The sequence below is a fragment of the Bos indicus x Bos taurus genome, chromosome 17 (genome assembly GCF_003369695.1).
Source record: "Bos indicus x Bos taurus breed Angus x Brahman F1 hybrid chromosome 17, Bos_hybrid_MaternalHap_v2.0, whole genome shotgun sequence".
Taxonomy (NCBI): Eukaryota; Metazoa; Chordata; class Mammalia; order Artiodactyla; family Bovidae; genus Bos; species Bos indicus x Bos taurus.
Window position 1 is genome coordinate 63,286,315 of NC_040092.1, and position 22,815 is coordinate 63,309,129.

The window sequence follows — 22,815 nt, forward strand, 5'->3', positions numbered from 1 at the left end:
GTGATTACAGGTCGACAATGGAAACTGGGAGGCAGTGGGCACCATGGTAGAAGGACTAGAAAAATAAGACAGGCAGAGGTCAAAGAAAACGCTTCCTGTCTTCACACCTCTGCTTTGGAAAATCTCTAGGGAACAGAGTTCTCATTTCTCTTTGCAACTTTTCTCTGGAGACCTATGTACGGTTTTCACTGTTGACTTCGCCATTTGTGCTTGTAAAGATCAAGTGTTATTTTTAGTACCAGACAACTTGGTGAGTATTAAAGACATAAATACTGAGATTTATAAGAACATTCTGCTTATACGAGTATTTTATTTTCGTGCATTTTCAGGGAATGTCTTTCTCAGGGCTGAATAGGACCGTATTTTCAATTCACCAGCACATAGTAGTTACTAACAAGAGGTACAAAGATCAGTCAAAGCATAGGCTTGCATTATTGATGAGAGGGTAGAGGGTGAGCAGAAACTGATGTCTTCAGGGATGGGTTTCTAGTGACTAGTAAGAACTACTGAGGAAAAATAAAACACTGAGGAACTTCCAGAAATACCCATCAGCACTCATATGCTAAGGGTTGAGGCAGTTCTTTATTTCCCTCTTTAAGGAACATCAGTCATGAGCACCCCTTACTGAAGATGAGAGAAGGCAATGGCGGTGTGTATTATCCTGAGAGCAGGACCTTTTCTAATTCCCAGCATTATTCTTGGAAGGTCTGCTTCCTGGAAGAGGATGGCTCAAAGAAACACCTTAATAGCCCTGGGTGCTTCCTTTTCTTTTATTTGAAACAGACCCCACCCTTCCAAATGCAACAGTGATTTCAGTTGTAAGAACATGTGACACGTGACTTACTAAGGCATCTTAAGGGCCTTAGTTGCTTTTTTTTCTGATCTACTTTTATATGGTCCCCTGGTAGCTCAGCTGGTAAAGAATCTGACTGCAATTCAGGAGACCATGGTGTGATTCCTGGGTCGGGAAGTTCCCCTGGAGAAGGGACAGGCTACCCACTTCAATATTCTTGGGCTTCCCTTGTGCTCAGCTGGTAAAGAATCTGCCCACAATGCAGGAGACCTGGGTTGGATCCCGGGGTTGGGAAGATCCCCTGGAGGAGGACATGGCCACTCACTCTAATATCCTTGCCTGGAGAATCCTCATGAACAGAGGAACCTGGTGGGCTGCAGTCCATGAAGTCACAAAGAGTCGGACACGACTGAGTGACTAAGCACAGCACAGTGTTATTTCCGACAGAGTTAGCACTTGAACTGGAGTCAAGAGAGACGCAGAGCTAGGCAAGCCTGGAGGGTCACTAATCTGTTCCCCCGCACACGCCAGAGCAGCCGCACCTGCCAGCTGGAAGGGGTTTGTATATCCTGTGAAGTCTTGGTAGTCAGTAGGCTGGGAATAAAAGACCCCTAAGTGTTAGGTCTGGGGCTCTCCTTTCAGTTTCATTCTGAGCCCTAGGAATCTCACTGAGACCCACATAAAAAGAATTCTCTGAAGTCCGTCCTTATTTACAGCTTGCTTTCTGCCATGCTTTCTTCTCCAGTCTCAGTTCTCTTTGCCTTCTGATTTTGATCTCTGTGTCATTTTCCCCCTATTTGTCTCCCTCTCAAATTCCTCTCTTATGCTCAGTAGGTTTCTTTTGACTTCTGCTCTGATTCTGTTCATCTGGTATTCAATTTAGCTCCCACTTTGTGCAACTGGGTCTACCAAGGTGAAACTTTGATGAATCCTGGTTTCTATGTTCTAGTTATTTTCAAGAAGGACAGCTCAAGCTGTGGTTTGGTGCAGGCCTCTCCCTCTGCCTTTACTGCCCCTCCTCACTTCTTTCATTTTTCCATCCATGCCAACTTAATTCATTTATAATGAGAAATACAAATGTCGAATTTATTGCAGTGCTTGTATTGTTAGATTGCTTTAATTTTTTCCCTATAGGTAAAAGAAATCTTGCTTAGCAAACATGGCATCTAATGTAGGGTAGTCAATCATTATTTGATTGTTTAATCATCTTCAAAACAGGAAAATACTTTCCATCCCATGCTTGTGCTTAGGACTGTGTCTGCCATGTTAGGTGATACCAGTATTATATGTGGGAAATTCTCCTTCTCCAGGCTCCAATGCAGGCAGCTTATATGGCTAAAAGTTTGGCCTTTAAAGTGCTTTTAACTTCTCAGTATCTCCTTCCTTTCTGCTTTCTTTCTCTGCTGCTTTAATATTTCATTTCTACACTTCTCTTTTCCTTAATTTTCCTATCTTTTGTTTCTTTTAAAAAATGATTACTCTGTTTATTTACTGGAGCATAATTGCTTTACAATGTTGCATTTCTGCTGTAATGGACTGAGTATGTTTGCATATATCTCCTCCCTCCTGAGCCTCTTTCCCAGCCTCACATCCAATCCCACCCATCTGGGTCACCACAGAGCACCAGGCTGAGCCCCCTGTGCTGTACAGCAGGCCCCATTAGCGATCTGCTTCACACATGGTCATGTATATATGTCAATCCTAATCTCCCAATTTGTCCCACCCTCCCTTTCCCCACTGTGTCCACATGTTTGTTCTTTACCTCCGTCTCTATTCCTACTCTGCAAATAGGTTCATCTGTACCATTTGTTTTTCTAGATTCCACATATATGTGTTAATATAGTAATATAACATTTGTTTTTCTCTGACTTATTTCACTTTGTATGACAGTCTCTAGGTTCATCTACATCTTTACAAATGCCCCAATTTCATTCCTTTTCATGGCTGAGTAATATTCAGAAGGAAATGGCAACACACTTCAGTATTCTTGCCCGGAAAATTCCATGGACAGGAGCCTGGTGGGCTACAGTCCATGGGGTCACAAAGAGTCAGACACGACTGAGTGACTCAACAACAACAAACCACATCTTCTTTACCCATTCATCAATTTATGGACATTTAGGTTGCTTCTATGTCCTGACTATTGTAAGTAGTGCTGCAGTTAACATGAGCGTACAAGTGGCTTTCTCCATTAGGTTTTTCTCAGGGCATATGCCCAGTAGTGGGATTGCTGGGGCATATGGTAGTTCTATGTCTAGGCTTTTAAAGAAACTCCATACTGTTTTCCATAATGGCTGTATCAGTTTACACCCCAACAACAGTGCAAGAGGGCAGATGAAGCAACTGACAAGGGATTAATCTCTAAAATACATAAACAGCTCATGCAACTCAATATCAAAACAATCAACGACCCAATTAAAAAATGGGCAGAAGATCTAAATAGACATTTCTTGAAAGAAGACATACAGATGGCCAAGAGACACATGAAAAGATGTTCAACATCACTAATTATTAGAGAAAAGCAAATCAAAACTACAATGAGGGATCACCTCACACTGGTCAGAATGGCCATCGTAAAAAAAAAATTAAAAAAACGAGAAAATCTACAAGAAATCAATGCCGGAGAGGATGTGGAGAAAAGGGAACCGTACCTTTTGTTTCTTTCCCCAGAAAGCACTCTCTCTTGCGGCATCCTATGCCTTCCTGCATGCTCCTGTCATTAAGTATATCTCTCTGTCCTCCTGGCCTCTGCTTCTATTCATTTACCACAGAAAACAAGATCATCATTGGTGACTAAAGACAGATACCCGCAAAATTCATGTATCTTTACACTCCCTGGAAATAGGAAAGTACAATCACCATTCATTCTTATTTCTCTAGCTTCAGCAATGTGGTAGGGACCAAGGCACACCAAAGGTTTTGGACAACCTCAACTATTAATAATTGTCAATCATGGTAGTGACCCATGAAAATACTACTTCGGTGCTTTTGATGCATTATATTTATAGTGAGTGTTATGTCATAATATTTACCTTAACAATTTTGTTGTTTATCTATCTTACCAGGTTGGGTGGAGTGGGAGTGGCTCATCTTAGAATCTGTTCTGAATTAGTTACTTTAGGACTTCTTAGCAGTATTTTTCTCTCTGTGTGTATGCTTTTCCTGAGTAAATGAGTAAATATGTGAGGGAATTATCAAACTTGATGGGAAAATGAACCCAAGAAGAATTGAAGATAGGTAAAGATATCATTTTCTTTTGCTTTTAGTGGTCAAAATTCCACATATTCATTAACTAAAATGATGGCACTAGAAATGAATGAAATTAGAATTAAAGTGGGATAAAGTAGAGTATTTCTAAAGAAAATCTTTTTGTTTTCATTTTTTGACAATGTGAATGAACTCCACTTATTCGCTTACAGCACGTTACCACATAGAACTCCTACCAAAACTGTTTTAATGAACAGCAAAGACTCATTTGTAAGTAGTTATTTTTTTCTCCAATGATATTGTGAAAATATGTTTTTTTCTTGGTTTGCTCTTCCCTGTACAATTTGGCTTATACTGATTTTCTCAGATTCTTGCTACTCAAAGTACTTTTGTGCACTGGGAGCGAAGAACAAGCAGTGTGTGAAAGTCGCTCAGTCATGTCTGACTCTTTGTGACCCCATGGACTATACAGTCCATGGGATTCTCCAGGCCAGAATTCTGCAGTGGGTAGCCGTTTCCTCCAGGGGATCTTCCCAAACCAGGGATTGAACCCAGGTCTCCTGCACTGCAGGCAGATTCTTTACCAGCTGAGCCACCAGGGAAGCCCCGAAGGACCGACAGGGAGTCAGTAAAAACGCAGACACTCAGGGCCCCACTCCAGAGCTGTTGGAATGCATTTAACAAGATCCCCAGATGATTCCTATGAACATTAACATTGAGAATATTGACCTAGAAGATCGTTCTCCCCAAATTAAAGAGCTAACTTTAGTTTATTTTCAATGAGATTATCTGAAATTCTGAATTAACAGAGTCAAAATTAATCAACTTTTATTAGATTTCACTTCTAGTGTTTATAGACTGAATTTTATCATTTGATTTTACTTAAAATTTCATTATCTAATAGCTTATTTCATAGGCTCGTATTATCTACTTTAGAGAAAAACATCTATTAAAACCTGGAGTCATCTTCTTTCAATGCTCTTTCAATCTATTCAGCATAGATGGGCTATAGCCTTAAGATTCTGTTTGAAGGAGCATTTCCTTTTCTGGAGCATTGCATTCTTTCCTCTAATGGTGTATTGGACAATTTCCTCAGTAGCAACCTATGTTTCATGTTTATTCTCTGAATTAAGAACTCTCAACAAACTTAGAGAAGTCTCCTGATATATGTTAAACTGACAATATTTGGAACCTAGTTGATGAATTAGAGATTTCTCAAATTCTGTAAAACATTCAAGGGTTAAGTTTCAGCTTTTGGTTCAAATAGGAGGAAATTTGCAGAATGTCAGGGCAAACCTCTACTTATGTTATACACTTTGCTTTTCTCCATTATCTTTGTTCTTCAAACAACAGCTCTAAGTGGCCTAAACATGTGCAAGCCAAAAACTATAAGGCCAAATAAAAACAGTACAAGTCACATTTCCCTGATATCACTTTAAAAGGAAAATTTATTGATCTATCTGAGAATCCATATTTTCTTTTAAAGACAGATAATACTGTAGCTATCTGGATGGCATCTTTATCCTTTGCCACTTTATTAAAAAATAATTTTAGACAGTAATTTGTTTGCAGATGACTCTCAAATGATTGTAAAACTAAGATATAAAGTCTCTGGAGGCAGTATTTTTCTCTGATGTATCTTCTAGCACCTAGGACAGTGCCCCACAGAAGGTTTATGATGAACTCTTGCTGATAGGATGAATACATGAATTACAAGATTAAAAAGAGGAAAAATGTAAAGTCTCTTCAGAATTAAACAATTTAGATTCATTTCTTACTGGAGCATTTTGCCAAAAATATATCTTTGAGTAAGAGTCTCCCTGGAAACAAGATCTTATCTAAACAACTAAATAAGGGAAGCCAAAGATAATTGTGATTCTTGAAAGGACTGTGTAGGAATGGTCCCAACAATACTCTCAGTGTATCTACAGCTCATCTATTTCACAGCTTTTATCTATGATGGTATCACAGCTAAAGTGCTTTTCTTTTAAAGCACCTCCTCTTCCTATCACTTGACTTCTGGTAACAAAATTGTTCAGAGGAACTTCCTTTCTACTTCACACTCATCACCTTCCTGGACCTGAGACAGAGCCATTTTTTTCCTTTTAAGCTTGACTTTGATGCCCTTCTCTTTATATGGCTGGCTGGTGATATGGCTCTCTGATAAATTTATCTGATAGGCTTATGACCCCCAATTTACCTCCTTTTTCCTTATGGAAGCACATACTCTATGCTAATGGTAGGGTGGGTAGACAGGCAGGTAGGGAATAATGGCATGGTTATTTTCCCTCTTCGGGGCTTTGTGGTCAGAATAACTTCTATCCTCTCCAATTTCATGTGTATGTCCTATATCCCCCTGCACCCCCACAGAAGATACCTGGCCTTCCTACAGCCCTGTTGAGTTCCATAGCATTTCAACAGGGCTCATTATTTTTAAAATATATTTTATAATTTTAAAAGCAAAAGCCAACTCTGTTGTTTTCTACTTAATTTTACTGCTAAAAATGTGATGAGCAATTCCACATGTTTTGTGGACTGGCCCAGGAAACTTAATTCCTCCTGGGAAATACATTACATTAAAAAGCCATGATTTGCTAGTGAACTTTCATAAGCTGGGAACTGTAATATACAATAAAGTAGGCTTACAATCCAAAATCATAAAAGATCTTGAAAGGATTATATAATGATTATAATTCCTTAAGCATTGTAAAAGCAAACAATTATCCATCCGATTGGTAAAAACAATGTGTAGTCTTTATCATAAGAGGTGCATTCACAAGCAAAGTGTGTATGTAGAGCTAACATATTAAGGATGGCCAACGGATGTGGGCTCTATAGTCAGAATCCCACTTCTCTTACTTACAAGTTCTTTGCGATCAGCAGGTTACTTTTCCTGTTGGTGTCCCAGTTTTCTCATCTATAATAAGAGACATAATAATATGACTTATTTCTAGAATTTTTGTAAAGACTAAATAAAATACTGTATGTACAGTATTAAGATACTGTACGTACAGTGATTATCATGCATTAAAGTGAAAGTGAAGGTGAAGTCGCTCAGTCGTGTCCAATTCTTTGCGACCCCATGGACACCAGGCTCCTCCATCCCTGGGATTTTCTAGGCAAGAGTACTGGAGTGTGTTGCCATTTCTTCTGCAGGGAACGCACCAACCCAGGGATCGAACCCAGGTCTGCCACATTGTAGACAGACGCTTTACTGTCTGAGCCACCAGGGAAGTCTTAGAGCAGTGCTAATAGACTTTTTGTCCTTGTTCAGTTACTTAATTGTGTATGACTTTGTGATCCCATGAACTGCAGCATGCCAGGCTCCTCTGTCCTTCACTATCTCCTGGAGTTTGCTCAAATTCATGTTCATTGAGTAGATGATTTTATGTTTATCTTTGAAAATTCAACTGCCTTTGAATGAATCTAAAACTCAATGGCAAGTTAAGACATTCTGAGAGTTTTACATCATGTGCTCTATTAAAAACATGGTATAAGAGTGAGTTGATTAGCTGGAGAGGGAGCTTAGCTCACTTTGGCATCCACATTTTGTGTGCTTCACCCTTTTCCATTTGATCCCAGATGCAAATGATGGCTCTGGAAAGGAAGCCAGGTACTTCTGTTGGCGACAGTATTGGAAAATTTGAAGATACATGGACATGTTCTATATAAGAGCTAATAGTCTATTTGCTATATTTGTTATTCCTTAAAAATATAAGCTGCTAATATCATTATTTTGAAAATAAAATTCAAGTCAAATAGTTCACAATATATGACTATACTACATCAGTGGCGGATCAAATATTACAATTCAGACATTTTTGTTCATGTTACAGAGGCAGATTCCAATGACAGCTGAGCGCTTCAAGGCACAGAACTAGCTGAGACATAATTCAGGCAAATATGCCTGTTTGAGCCAGGCCTGTAATAAGAGGGTGCATCAAAAGATGGAATCACATTGTTTCCCCCCCCCAAACCCCGACAGTGAGAATTTAACATAAAGAATTGTTAATTAATGATTGAAGAATTGACAAGGCTAAAAGACAACCTGAAGTTATCTCCAAGGTAACAACTGCAGGGAGCAGCCATCAACCCTGAGGCTGAGAGAGGTTGAGAACATAAAGGGAGGAGTCTGAGCTGTTACAACTTAAAGCTTGGAGGAGGGGGCTGGTCAGAGGAGGGACCCTGTGGACCTGGGACCTGAATGTCTAAAGAGAAAACACAAGCTGCTGCTGGTGTCTCTGAGCAGGCAAATAAAATTGGGGGAAAAAAAACCCAACAACCTGCAAACTAGGTTTGCTATTAATTGGGATTAACTGCCAGGGTGAAGCAGAGGCATGGTTGATCAATGCTGTCAGGAACAGAAAGCCCATGGAGAGTGAGCAGGAAGCAGGAGACTCTCTCCCTTTCTCCAGGCCTGTAGTCTCCTCCAGCAGCCCTATTGGAAGAGTCTAACAGAGCCAGCGGGATAAGGCAATGGCACCCCACTCCAGTACTCTTGCCTGGAAAATCCCATGGATGGAGGAGCCTGGTAGGCTGCAGTCCATGGGGTCGCTGAGGGTCGGACACAACTGAGCGACTTCACTTTCACTTTTCACTTTCATGCATTGGAGAAGGAAATGGCAACCCACTCCAGTGTTCTTGCCTGGAGAATCCCAGGGACGGGGGAGCCTGGTGGGCTGCCGTCTATGGGATCGCACAGAGTCGGACACGACTGAAGTGACGCAGCAGCAGCAGCAGCAACAGAGCCAGCCAGCAAAACAGAAATGCAGGCTGCAGAGTCCTAGTCTCAGCATCACAAAGCAGAGAAGAGAAGGGCAGGTTTGAAGCTGATGGACCATAGCATGGGGTCTGCAGGGTAGTGACTTGAGTAGTCGGAGGAACAAGGCAGGATCAGTGGTCCCATGAGATCGATCTGTCCTTCCTAGGGCAAATGGGGTACTATCAGATAGGATAGCCTAGTGGTGGGGGGGGGGGGCGTGAGTCATAAGTGATGCTGAGGCAGTCTTGGGGGCATGTCCCTAGAACTTAATGTTTTGGCTGCTGGTCTTGCGGCAGGATGCCATAGCCTGCTAAGTGTTAGGCTGAAGCTGTTGCAATTATTGTTGCCCTTGTCAAAATGACTCAGAAGCTGCTGCAGATCTGAGGCTGTAAAAGAGGATCATCAAGTGACTACTGTGGTGGTGAAGGAGCTAATGTAGGGAAAGAGGATTGAGAACCCAAGTTAGTGCTTAAAATACCCCATGGAGACAAAAGCCAATACTCCCATAAGCAGACAGGAAATACTTGTTTTGAGTTTGCAGCAAGTGAGTTGTGAGAGAAAGAGAGAGAGAGGATGGGAGAGAGTGCTTTTTACTATTGTGTCTATTGACTAAAAAAGGTAAGTGGTCCTCAGGACACTATAGAACTGATCATGGAAAACTCACATTCATTCAGTCTCCCAAGATTCTCAACCAATTGGAGAGTCCATGATGAGGGATGATGTGGTCCCAGAGCAAGTCAGTCCTTAATTGCCTTAAGCTGGCATTCATGCTCTATAATTTGACCCTTTCTCATGTCTCTAGGGCTGCCCACTCCCATTCCCTGCCAACATTCCCTGTCAATCAGCCATGGAACACTGCTGATAATACCGGCGCTGTATCTCTCCCAGACCAATTAAGCAAGACTATTTGGAGATGGGACAGGGTCACTGGCATTTTTTAAAAGTTCCCCATGAAATTCTAATGTCAGCCAAACTAATGAACTATGTGTTTGAGAATCTAATGCCCCAACTAATCTGTTTTTCAATTTAATTTCCCAGGCAATATTCTTGGTGCTGGAGACACAAATGAGACAAGATAAATATCTTATGATTCAATAGGAGAGATCAAGATATATATATATATGTATATATATATATGATTTAATTTGGTAAGTTTTATGAATAATTAGCTGTTGAAAGGATGATAATTAATTCTACCTGGGTATGTCTGAAGAGAAAAGTTGTGGAAACCCTCGCATCACAAAGGAAAATATGCATCTAGAATGTAGAAGATTAGTCTATAACTGAGTTAATTCTTGGAGGATGAATAGGCTTTTAACAGAGCTTAGAGTATGAAACAGCATGCCTTGTTCAGTCATGATGAATAGTCTATATGACTAGAAAATTGGGTGAATTGGGTGAAAAGTTGGAGATGAGACAGAAAAGGAGAGTGAAAACCACATTGTAAATCATTTTGAATTCAATGTCAATTGAACATCCATGAGAATCCTAGTACTCAGCTAGGTTCTGAAGGTACAAAAATGAATAGAAATCAGTGCCTATTTTTAAGATGCTCTCAGTTATATGGATGAGTCAAGTACAAGGTGGTGTGGGGCAGCAGGGCAGGAAGAGAGAGCTATATGGACAAAAACACAGGCTTGACCACGCCTGTGATCTCAGTGATAATGGGTGACAGAGACAGAATCTTACAAGCCAGAGTGAATGAGGTTGGAAAGCACTCTGCACTGTATTATTTATTATTTTTAACATTTCTTATTGGAGTGTAGTTGTTGAATAGTGTGAAAGTTCCGTGAAAACCTAGTACGAGAGCTACCCTATGGCCCAGCAATCCCACTACTGGTCACAGGCTCAGATAAAACTGTAATTCAAAGAGATACATGCACTCTAATGTTCATCGTAGTAGCGTTTACAATAGCCAAGACACGGAAGCAACCTACATGTCCATCAACAGAAGCATGGGTAAGAAGGTGTGTACTGTATTGAGGAGTTTGGATTTTATGCTGTGACTTAACAAGGGAGTGTGAGGATTTTAAAGTGAAGATTGACATGGTTCGTATCTGATTTATAATTGATAATTTAGGTTGCACCACACAATTTTTGACTTTGCAGAAAGGTGGAAAGGAGAGATTAGAGAACAAAAGACCAGGTAAATACTATATAAAGTAGTCCAGATAAGAGATTTTCTGATTTAAGGCAGCTAGGTTTTGTCATGAATGGGTTGAATTTTATGGGCTTAGGAAGATAGGGAAGGGGAATTTTTTTCCTTTGCATACTTTTTGGTGAGAAGAAAGAGGATACCTGGAGTCTGAGGTTTCTGGGTTATCCAGGTGGAGCAGGGGACAGTTGAGAATACACCTCTAGCGCATAGACTAATATAGCCTGGAAATGGCTGCATGGTGTCAGCAGCTTGTGGGAGCTGGATGAAGCTAAGTAAACAGTCAGACATGAACTGACTCTTGGGGAAAGTCAACACTTAGAGATGAACAAAAGAAAGATGCAGAAGGAGACTAGGAAAAATGGGAGGGCATCAGGAGGGATGACTATTTCAGAGGTCTCATTTCTCTCTAGATATTAACATTAGGGAGAAGATCCTTCCAAGAGGGATGGATTGAGCAACAGTGTCAATTTTTGACTGAAAAGAAGTCAAATAGGATAAAAAACTGAGGAAAAAACACTTTCAGACAAAATTCCATGAACAAAGGGACCATACGTGTCTTTGATACATATTAGGTACCTAATGTTTGTGGAATGAATGAAGGGATTTATATTTTGGATTTACCTTAAGGGAGATTACTGCTACTGTTCTCCAATTTTCTCTTGCTTGTATATAAGATAACCTATATTTCAAACTATAACCCATATTAGATACGAATATTTCTCTGATTTTCAAAGAAAGGAGATAGAATTAACCTAAAAGGAATATAGCCACATTTTTCTAGTTAAAAATTGGCATTATTTTGCACAAAAAAGGATCTTCCTCTCATTTTCAGATAAATGATATATTAGGTATTAAACAATAGAAGATGAACTAGCACATATTTAATTTCCTTGGTCATTAGCAGTATGTTCCTTTTGACCTTTACAAGTTAAATTCAAAAGTGAATTCAATTTTCTGACTAAAGGCTATTAAGGTTCCGAAGCAAGGATTTAGGTTGGATTCAGAAAGATTTTAATGAGTTGGAAGTGGGTCAAAAAACATTTACTACTCATTTTCAAAACTGCTCCTATTTATCATGACTTTTTCTCTCTTTTCATAGTGTGTCCTCTATCAAAATTAAATCCTATTAGGTGATCAACTGCTATATTAATTTGAAATGAGCCAAATGTCTTTCAAGGGACCTAATGAAATAATTTGTAGACTATTTAAAAAATACATCACTTGAAAGGAATTTGACTTAATTTTTTTTCAGTGAAGAAGTTTCAAAACTGCTGCAAACCTAAATATTATTTTACATCTTATTTGTACTCTTCTAACTTTCCATTTATATTCACATTCACTAGGATGATGTTTAGTTTTAGATTCTCTTTGAGGGAGAGGTTTATGAAGGTGATTAACAGATTATATGAAATTTTAGTTGGTTAATATAAACCAATTCAGAATAATTCTGTTTTTGAACATTGCATGTACACATAGATGACTCATTATAGATTGGTAAGGAATGCAGATGGCATGGTTTTATTAGTGGTTTGAGCTACTACCTTAGCTTAGTTTTTCCAGAAACAGCCTCAGAGAAGAAGATTTGGGGCCAGGTGATTTATGAAGGAGGTACTTTCAGGAGAAAGTAGAGAGACAGGGCAGGGAAGGAGGCAGGCCAAGCAAGGGTGGGGGTTCAGGCAGGGTCCTTCTTGGCCTCACCTTGAACCCAAAGGACAGATCTGGGGCATTTGAATACTCTGAGTGCCTTATCCTAGGCAAAAAACCTGGACTGTCTAGTTTGGTATCAACTAGACATTTGCTTAGTGCTATGGGCTTCTCTAGTGGGTTCAAATAGTAAAGAATCTGCCTGCAGTGCAGGAGACCTAGATTTCTTCATTGGGTTGGGAAGATCCCCTGGAGAAGGGACTGCCTACCCACTTCCCTGGGTAGATACAATGGACAGAGGAGCCTCACAGGCCCACGGGGTTGCAGAGTCAGACACGCCGGAGTGACTGACACATTTTACACAATGAAGGTGGAGGAAGACAGGGGAGCACACTCCCAGAACTTTCTTGTACTTTATTTGGCAAAGCAGTGCTTTCAGTAGCCTGAGGACAGACCCTGAAGGAGAGTCTGTGGCACTGGCCATTGAAGTCAAAATAGGTAAGGGTAGGCAGTGAGGGCTGAGTAGGGGGTAAGAAATGATAGAAGTGGTATGCAGTGATCTCAGCGATGCAAAAACAATATGCTTTATATAGTCAAAACCTAATTTGTTTGAAGATATTACGACTTCTACATTCCTTTAATTTCACTGTAGTTCTTGATTCAAAAGTCCATACCAACAAGGTTTTATGTAACTACTTAGAGCGGGTTGGTTGCTGAGTTAAAAATGTCCACTCTTTTTTATAGATAAAACCAGGTGGAAATGCATTTAGAGACATGCTAGCTGGCTAAAGGAAATGTTCTTTATTGCTCTATTTGTTGTTTGGAGAGGCTCTTTTCTGATCCTAGAACAAACTATTCCGCATGACATTCTTCGATATTAGAAATAGGTACCTGATTCACCAAGGTATCTTCCACATCACATTTGACAAATGACTATTTTTCTCATTAAGCAGGTTTTTTTTTTTTTTTTTTTTTTACAGATCCACATGAAATTTGTTTTGCTTTTGTTATGGGGAGTCACTTTTCTCATCTTAGTTTGGCAAAGATTTGTTTTTCTGGTCCAAGGATAAAGAAACCATATAAAAGCATATGATGATGTTTTTTTAGCTCAAAAGCACTTCACAAAAATCTCTAAGTCATTAGTTTTTCTTTCCTGAGCGTATGAGAAGTTAGTTGGTACAAAAGTTCCTTCATGGTTTGCAGTAACTGCTGGGAAGATTAAGAAAAGTAGTTTGAAACATATGCTTGCTTTGCTTTTGCAAAGAGTGATGTTCTAAGCTCCATTGTCTTCTGAAAAAGATTCAGATTTTGATGGAAGAAAATATGACCGAGATCTTAAGACCGTAACTACTACTTCTTGTAGATTCAAATATTTCATTATAGTGTTGACAAACCACAGACAATAGGCAATCCAGGTCAGAGTTTACCCCCTGCCTTCTCTTTTGTAGGGGACTGAGAGAGGAAGATGCCTCAAACTGAGGGTGAGAGGGTAATCCAATCTCTGTTCGTCCATCTTGGCTGCAGGTGGAAATTGAATCTTTGTCTTTTGAAAGTGGATTTGATTTTTAAAAACAGCCCATAGAGGGGATCCAGCCAAGATGGCAGAATAGCAGGACAGGAAACTCACCTCCTCCCATAAATACATCAAAGATACATCTTCAAAAAGAAAAATTCTCACAGAACATGTATAGAATATCAGCAGAAGACCTCACATACCTGAAAGGACAGGAAAGGTCTCTATGTAACTTGATGGGACAATAGGGAAAAAATGAAAGTGGAAGCAGGATGAGACCTGTGCCCCTGGGAGGGAGCTGAAAAAGAAGAAAAGTTTACAGCCTGGAAAGCCTCCTCACTGGTGTGAAGATCAGGCAGGACAGAAAAGAAGTATCACAGGATCAGAGGAGAGCACAACAACTCTTTGTGACGGGCAGAACGGGGAAAGACCTGCTCAGAGAGTCCGTGCCAGCACCTGGTTCCTCCAGCCTGAGATGTGCAACTGGGGTGTGGGTAGGGGCTTGGTGACGGAACTCAGGGTTCAGAGGACTGACGCAGGGAGAGGACTGCTGCTGGCTGTAAGGAGACAGTTGAAGGGACTGGAATATGGTACTGCAGCAACCAGAGGTGTTTGTCAAAGAAGCCCTGGGCCCACCATAGAAGCAAAGCTCCATCATTAAGAGCACCTAAAGGGAGGGGTGAAGCCACCATTACAGCCTTTGCTCTGTGAATTGGCCCCTGCCTCCACCAGCTTTGGGAGGACAATCCTAGCTGCCACTTTGGCCGGTTCCTCCTTGGGCAGGCTTTGTAAATTTAGTGCCTTCAGGACATCTGAATGGACATTAGGACCCGTGTGGCCATAGCAGCTGTGGGCTTTGTGAGCATGTGCATGTTGGGGCTGCCCTGAGCCACCTCCAAAGCTCCTAGAGCAGGTCCGGGCATGCAACTACTACACTCTTAGGACCTGACTTCTGCGGATTTGCACTGATGACTTTGTGAAAACAATGCCTGAGGGATACCAGGGCTGATTATCAGCATTCCCAAGGTTGAGAAAGGGTCAAGGGCAGTGCAAACAACAGTGCAGTTTGTGAGCCCACGCAACAGGTGATAGGTGACAAAACAGTACAGTCAATGGTGAACAGCTCTGGCAGAGAAATGCTCAGTGGCTCTTCTCCCAGTGGAAGAGCTCCAATCCCGCCAATTTCACACCACAGATCAGAAACACAGCACAAAAATGGATCTCAAGGGCTAGGGAACAGACCTTGTCCCTGACAGGACTGTGAGAACCAACCAGCAAAGAAGAAGCCCTGCTCATTTCAGTGCAGGCTCTGGCCACCACAATACCAATTACACCACCTATCAAGGGGGACATGGCCAGCATACGCTGAGAAGAGAGGTGGCAGGCATCCATAATAAAAACAGCCCTTGTGCCAAAAATATTAAACCCACACAGGCTATATGGGGATGTTCCCACATAAAGATAGCCCTCCAAGACCACAGTAGATAATTGTTTCTCCTAAACTCATAGAACAAGAGAAATAAAAGTAAAATGAAGAAGCAGAGGAACCATTCCCAATTAAAAGATCAAGAAAATTCCCCTGAACAAGTGAACAATGAAACAGACCTCCTCAGTCTAATAGACACCACCTTAAAAAGGAGAGAATGAAAATACTGAAATTAAGAAAGACTATCAACAGAAATGCAAATTACTCTTAAAAAGAGCTAGAAACTATAAAGAGGACCCAAGAAAAATTAGAAAATTCATTTGCAGAGATGAAAGCTGAACTAAAGGCAATGAATAGCAGGATGAATAATGCAGAAGAACGAATAAGTGATCTGAAAGACAGAATAATGGAAATCACCCAATCAGAACAGCAGATACAATACCAAACCAAAAAAAAAAGAGAAAACAATATAAGAAACCTATGGGATAATATAAAGTGTGCCAATCTATGCATAACAGGGATTCCAGAAGGAGAAGAAAGAGAAAAGGGGATTGAAAATATAATTGAAGAAATTATGACTGAAAAGTTCCCAATTAAGGAAGGAAAATGATATCCAGGTACAGGAAGAACAGAGCATCCCAAATAGATAAACTCAAATATACCTACACCAAGACATATAATAATAAAAATGGCAATAAAGGCAGCAAGAGGAAAACAAAGAATTAATTATGAGGGAACCGCCATTAGGTTATCAGCTGATTTCTCTACAAAAAGATTGCAGGCCATAAGGGAGTGACAAGATATATTCGGAGTCCTGAAAGAGAAAAGCCTGAGATATTCTACCCAGCAAGATTGCAATTTAGAATAGAAGGAAAGATAAAGTTTTTCAGAAAAGCAAAAGCTAAAAGAATACAGCACTACTAAGCCTATTCTACGGAGAAGGCAATGGCAACCTACTCCAGTACTCTTGCCTGGAAAATCCCATGGATGGAGGAGCCTGGTAGGCTGCAGTCCATGGGGTCGCGAAGAGTAGGACATGACTGAGCGTGTCCCTTTCACTTTTCACTTTCATGCATTGGAGAAGGAAGTGGCAACCCACTCCAGTGTTCTTGCCTGGAGAATCCCAGAGGCAGGGGAGCCTGGTGGGCTGCCATCTATGGGGTCGCACAGAGTTGGACGTGACTGAAGCAACTTAGCAGCAGCAGCAGCAACAAGCCTATTCTAAGGTAACTATTGAAAAGTCTTCTCTAGATAGAAAAAGAGTAAGACTCTAGCAAATAGAAAATCACAACTGGAAAGTAAATCACTTAAATATGCCAGTACACAGATCAAAAAAAATATAAAAAATAAACTTATGTGAAAGTGATGATAACCACAATGAGCAGCAAGAGGATGAACATGAAGATGTAAAATATAAAATAATAAAATGTGGGTGAAAAGAGTAAGAAAATGTAGTTTTTTTCCCCTAGAATGTGTTTGAGCCTATATGACTACCAGTCTAAGGCAAGAAGATATAAGAAGGTGTTACTACACTTGAAAAATAGGTTAACCACAAACCAAAAATATACAATAGATTCACAAAAACCAAAAACAAGATAACATAAGCATAATACAAAAGAAAACCTTCAAACCACAAAAGGAAAAAGAAAAAGAAAGGAACAAAGAAGAAATATAAAATCAGAGGGAAAAAAAAAGGTTTGAAATAGAAATAAATACATATCTAACAATAATTTCCTTAAATGTCAATGGGCTAAATACTCCAATCAAAAGACACACAGTGGCAGGTTAGATAAAAGAAAAAGAGCCTACAATATGCTGCCTATAAGAGATCCACTTTAGGGCAAAAGGTACATATAGATTGCAAGTGAGGGGATGGAAAAAGATATTTCATGCAAACATAAAGGATAAGAAAGCAGGGATCACAATACTCATATAAGACAAAATGGAGTTCTAAACAAAGGCTGTAAAGAATTAGAGAAGGGTCAATACAAGGAAAGGAAATTGCACACATCGACATATATGTTCCCAATATAGGAGTGCTCAAATACATAAAATAAATAGTAACAGACATAAAAGGAGAAACTGGTAGGAATACAATAATAGTAGGAGACTTTAACAATCCGCTAACATCAGTGGACAGATCTTTAAAACAGAAAATCAATAAGGCAACAGAGATCCTAAATGATACAATAGTGCAGCTAGACTTACTTGATATTTTCAGGACATTACTTGGCACAAAAGTAGAATACACATTTTTTCAATTGTACATGAAATATTCTCTAGGACTGACAACATAGAGGGCCCAAAACAACCCTCAAAAATTTAAGAGTATAATAATTATTTCAAGCATCTTTCCTGACCACAAGGTTATGAAATTAGAGATCAACCACAGAAAAAGAAATTAAAAAATAACAACAACAACAACAATTACATGGAGACTAAACAACATGCTACTAAAAAAGCCAGTGGGTCAATGGTGAATCAAAGAAGAAATTTAAAAATACCTTGAGGCAAATGACAATGAAAACGCACCATACTAAATCTATGGGAGGCAGCCCAAGCAGTTCTTAGAGGGAAGTTCATAGCAAAACAGGCCTTCTTTAAGAAATAAGGAAAATCTCAAATAAATAATCTAACCCACCACATAAAAGAATTAGAAAAATAACAACCAAAATTTAAAATCAGCAGAAGGAAGGAGATAATAAAGATCAGACAGGAAATAGATATTTAAAAATCAATGGAAAAAAATCAATAAAATTAAGAGCTGGTTATTTGATAGGGTAAACAAAATTGAGAAAGCTCTGGCCAGGCTTATTAAGAAGAAAAGAGAGAAAATACAAATAAATAAAATAAAAAATGAAGGAGAAGAAATCACAACTGACAGTACAGAAATGCAAAATGAACAGAAGAGAATACCGTGAACAATTATATGGCAACAGATTTGACAGCCAAGGAAAGATGGACAAGTTTCTAGAAACATACGGCCCATCAAAACTGAATCAAAAGTAAACAGGTAACTTGAACAGACCAGTCACTGGAAGTGAAATACAATCTGTAATTTAAAATATAACTCCACGCAGACAAAAGCCCAGGACCAGAGGGTGTTCCAGGAAATTTTACAGATGTAGAAAGAAGAAGAACTTAAACTGATCCTACTCAAACTCTTCCCAAAGGTTAGAGGAGGAAACATCTCCAAAGACATTATCACCTCAATACCAAAATCAAAAACACTTCCAAAAAAGAAAATTACAGGCCAATATCTTTGATGAATATAGATACAATAATTCTCAATATTAGCAAACTGAATCCAACAACACATTAAAAAAGCTCATACACCATGACCAAGTTGGATTCACCCAGGGTCACATGGATGTTTCAACATATGCAAATCAATCAGTGTGATACACCACATGAACAAAAGAAAAGATACAATCATCTTAATAGCATTTGATAAGATCAGCCCTGGGAATTCTTTGTAAGGGATGATGCTAAAGCTGAAACTCCAGTACTTTGGCCACCTCATGCGAAGAGTTGACTCATTGGAAAAGACTCTGATGCTGGGAGGGATTGGGGGCAGGAGGAGAAGGGGACGACGGAGGATGAGATGGCTGGATGGCATCACCGACTCGATGGACATCAGTTTGAGTGAACTCCTGGAGATGGTGATGGACAGGGAGGCCTGGCGTGCTGCGATTTATGGGGTCGCAAAGAGTCGGACACGACTGAGCAACTGACCTGAACTGAAGATTCAACATCTGTTCATGATAAAAACTATTTAAAAAGTGGGTATAGAGGGAATGTATCTCAACATAATAAAAGCTACTTATGACAAATGCACAGTCAATATAATACTCAACAGTGTAAAGCTGAAAGCCTTTCCACTGAAATCAGAAACAAGACAAGAATTACCACTCTAGTGACTTCTATTTAACATACTGCTAAAAGTCTTAGTCACAAAAATCAGACAAGACAAAGAAATAAAAGGTATTCAAATCGGTAGGGAAGAGATTGTATATAGAAATGGGTTGCATTTCTTTACACTGACAAGGAAATATCAGAAAATGTGCACACACAAGACCCGTTTAAAAATTACATCAGAAAAGACAAAATACTCAGGAATAAACCTTGCCAAAGAGGTGAGACTTATATGCTGAGAATAAAACATTCATAAATGAAACTGAAGATGATTCAAAGAAATGGAAAGATACTCCATGCTCTTAGAAGAATTAGTATTTTTAAAATGGCCATACTACCCAGAGAAATCTGCAGATATCATGCATTACCTATTCAAATTTGCATGACATTTTTCACAGGACTAGAGTATATAATCCAAAAATTTATATAAAAGCATGAGAGACCCCAAATTGCCAAGGCAATTCTGAGGAAAAAGAACAAAGGAAGAGGCATAAATCTCCCAGACTTTAGGCAGTACTACAAAGCTACAGGAATCAAATGTGTGGTATTGGCACAAAAATAGGCATAAAAAGGATGAATGGATAGAGAGCCCAGAAAGAAACCCATATACCTATGGAAAATTAAATCTTCAGCAAAGGAGGCAAGAATATACAATGAGAAAAAGAATCTCTTCCGCAAGTGATGTTGGGAATGGCGGACAACCACATGTAAATCAGTGAAGCTAGGACACACCCGCATATCAGACCCCAAATTAAACTCAAATGGCTTCAACTCTTCAAGACAAAACACCATAAAGCTCCTAGGAGAAACATTGTCTGACATAAATCGTACCAATGTTTTCTTATGTCAATCTCCCAAAGCAATAAAAATAAGCAAATGGGACCTAACCAAATTTATAAGCTTTTGCAAGGTGAAGGAAATCATAAATAAGACAAAAAGACAACCTACAGGCTGGGAGAAAAAATTGCAAATGATGCAGACTGGCAAGGGATTGATTCCCCAAATATACAGAGAGCCCATACAATTCAGTATCAGAAGAAAGCAATCAAAAAATGAGCAGAAGACGTAAATAAGACATTTCTCCAAAGAAGACATACAAACAGCTAGTGGGCGTATGAAAATATGTAGAAATGCAAATCAAAACAATAATGAGCTGCCACCTCACACCAGTCGGTATGTGCTGTGCTGTGCTCTGCTCAGTTGCTTCAGTCGTGTCTGACTCTTTACGACCCCATGGACTGTAGCCCACCAGGCTCCTCTGTCCATGGGATTCTCTAGGCAAGAATACTGGAGTGGGTTGCCATTTCCTTCTCCACCAGTCAGTATGGTCATCATTAAAATGTCTACAAATAATAAATGATAGAGAAGGTGCAGAGAAAAGAGAACCCTCTTATACTGTTGGTAGGAATGCAAAGTGGTACAGCTACTATGGAAAATGGTATGGAGGTTCCTCAAAAAACTATAAAGAGTTGCCATATGATCCAATAATACCACTCCTGAGCATATACTCAGACAAAACCATAATTCAAAAAAATACTTGTATTCCTATGTTCATAGTAGCACTACTCACAATAACCAAGACATGGAAACAACATAATGTCCTTGACAGATGAATGGATAAAGATGTGGTATATACATGCATATATATGTCAACATGTGTGTGTGTGTGTGTACACACCCACATGTCAAACACAAAATTATGATATGATATTATTACACATTCACACACAACAGAATATTACCCTGTCATAAAAAAGAGTGAAATAATGCCTTTTGCAGTAACATGAATGGACCTAGGGAGTGATATTATTATTAAGTGAGGTAAGTCAGAAAGAGAAAGACAAATATGGTATGATATCATTTATGTGTGGAATCCAAAATATAACGCATACGAACATATCTGCAAAACAAACATATACAGATATAGAGAATGGAGGTGTGGTTGCCAAGTAAGAGGGTAAATGGAGGGGAGGATTGGGAGTCTGTGACTAGCAGATGTAAACTATTATATATATGATGGATAACAACAAGGTCCTACTGTAATACACAGGGAACTATATTCAATATCTTATTGAATATTGAATAGGTCATAATGGAAAAGAATATGAAAAAGAATATATGTATGTAATAACTGAGTCCAGGCAAGAATGTTGGAGCGTGTTGCCATTTCCTTCTCCAGGGGATCTTCCCAGCCCAAGGATTGAACCTGCATGCATTCCTTGCATTGGTGGGTGAATTCTTTACCACTGAACCACCAGGGAAGCCCAGTTTAAGCTTACTTGGACCAGTAAGGTTTATTTCTTCTTTGTTTACTATTTTTTCCACATCCTCAGATATTAGGAAAAATGACTCTAAAAACACTTATACATATACTCTTCCTATTGCCAAAAATGTAATGCAGAGTAAGGTCTAAATGGATAGGGCACAATGGAGTTGATTGCAAAGCAGCAGAGGAAGCAGGGAGAAAAAGTTCCTGGACACTTGAAATGAGTGGTTCACCCACACTAGGAGACATCACTTAACTTCAAATTTGTTATCAAAGCAAAAGAAAACGTATTTTGATTTCTCTCTTCCTTTGCCATCAATCTCAGATCACTTTGACTTGAATGGGCCTCAAGCTAGAAGAAACATGGCTCAGTTTATCCCCACCAATTCTGTCCTTTTCTTTCCAGATTCCCATCAGGAATCATGAATTTCAGAGGATGATATTCCATGTGAAACTAAACACTGGAAAAATGAGGTCCAGAAGTGACGTGACGACTGAAGAATGTATGACGTAATGGAAATGAACTTAGACGTCACCCCTTGCCTTGCCGCTGGACTGCTATATTTCCTATCATTGTGCTTTCAGTGTGGAGTGAAAATGATAGAAGGAACAGCAGCTATTCTGTCCTCTGAAACCATGGTGGCTGCCAGGCTGAGGTGACCATTCCTTTCCTCCCACTTCTGTCTCACTCTTCATTCCTTTTGATCTATCTTCTCACTAGTTTGAATGGACATGCTTTGGGTCCTGCAGTATCTACATCTGTGGCCAAACTGCAGTTTGACAGGAGGCAAATCATTGTTCCTGTTGAGTTATCCATTTTCATCACTTAAAAGCAAGGGAGTTGGTCCTTGTCTTCCTTACCTCCTAAGAATTTGAGGAGGAGGAATAAGGAAGTGTGCACAGAATGTTCTAGACATGCAGGGTACAGGTACTACGTATCACAGGTTATCTACCTATCTCACAGGGATGTTATAAGCTAAGCGAGATCATATGTGAAATATATTGAGTTCCATGGAACGTAAGCAGCATATGCACTGGAGCTGTTATGATTTATGTTCTATGTAGCTATGACAGTATATTACTTAATATGTTTATTCATTTCTTTATTAATTCTATACCAGACTCTACATG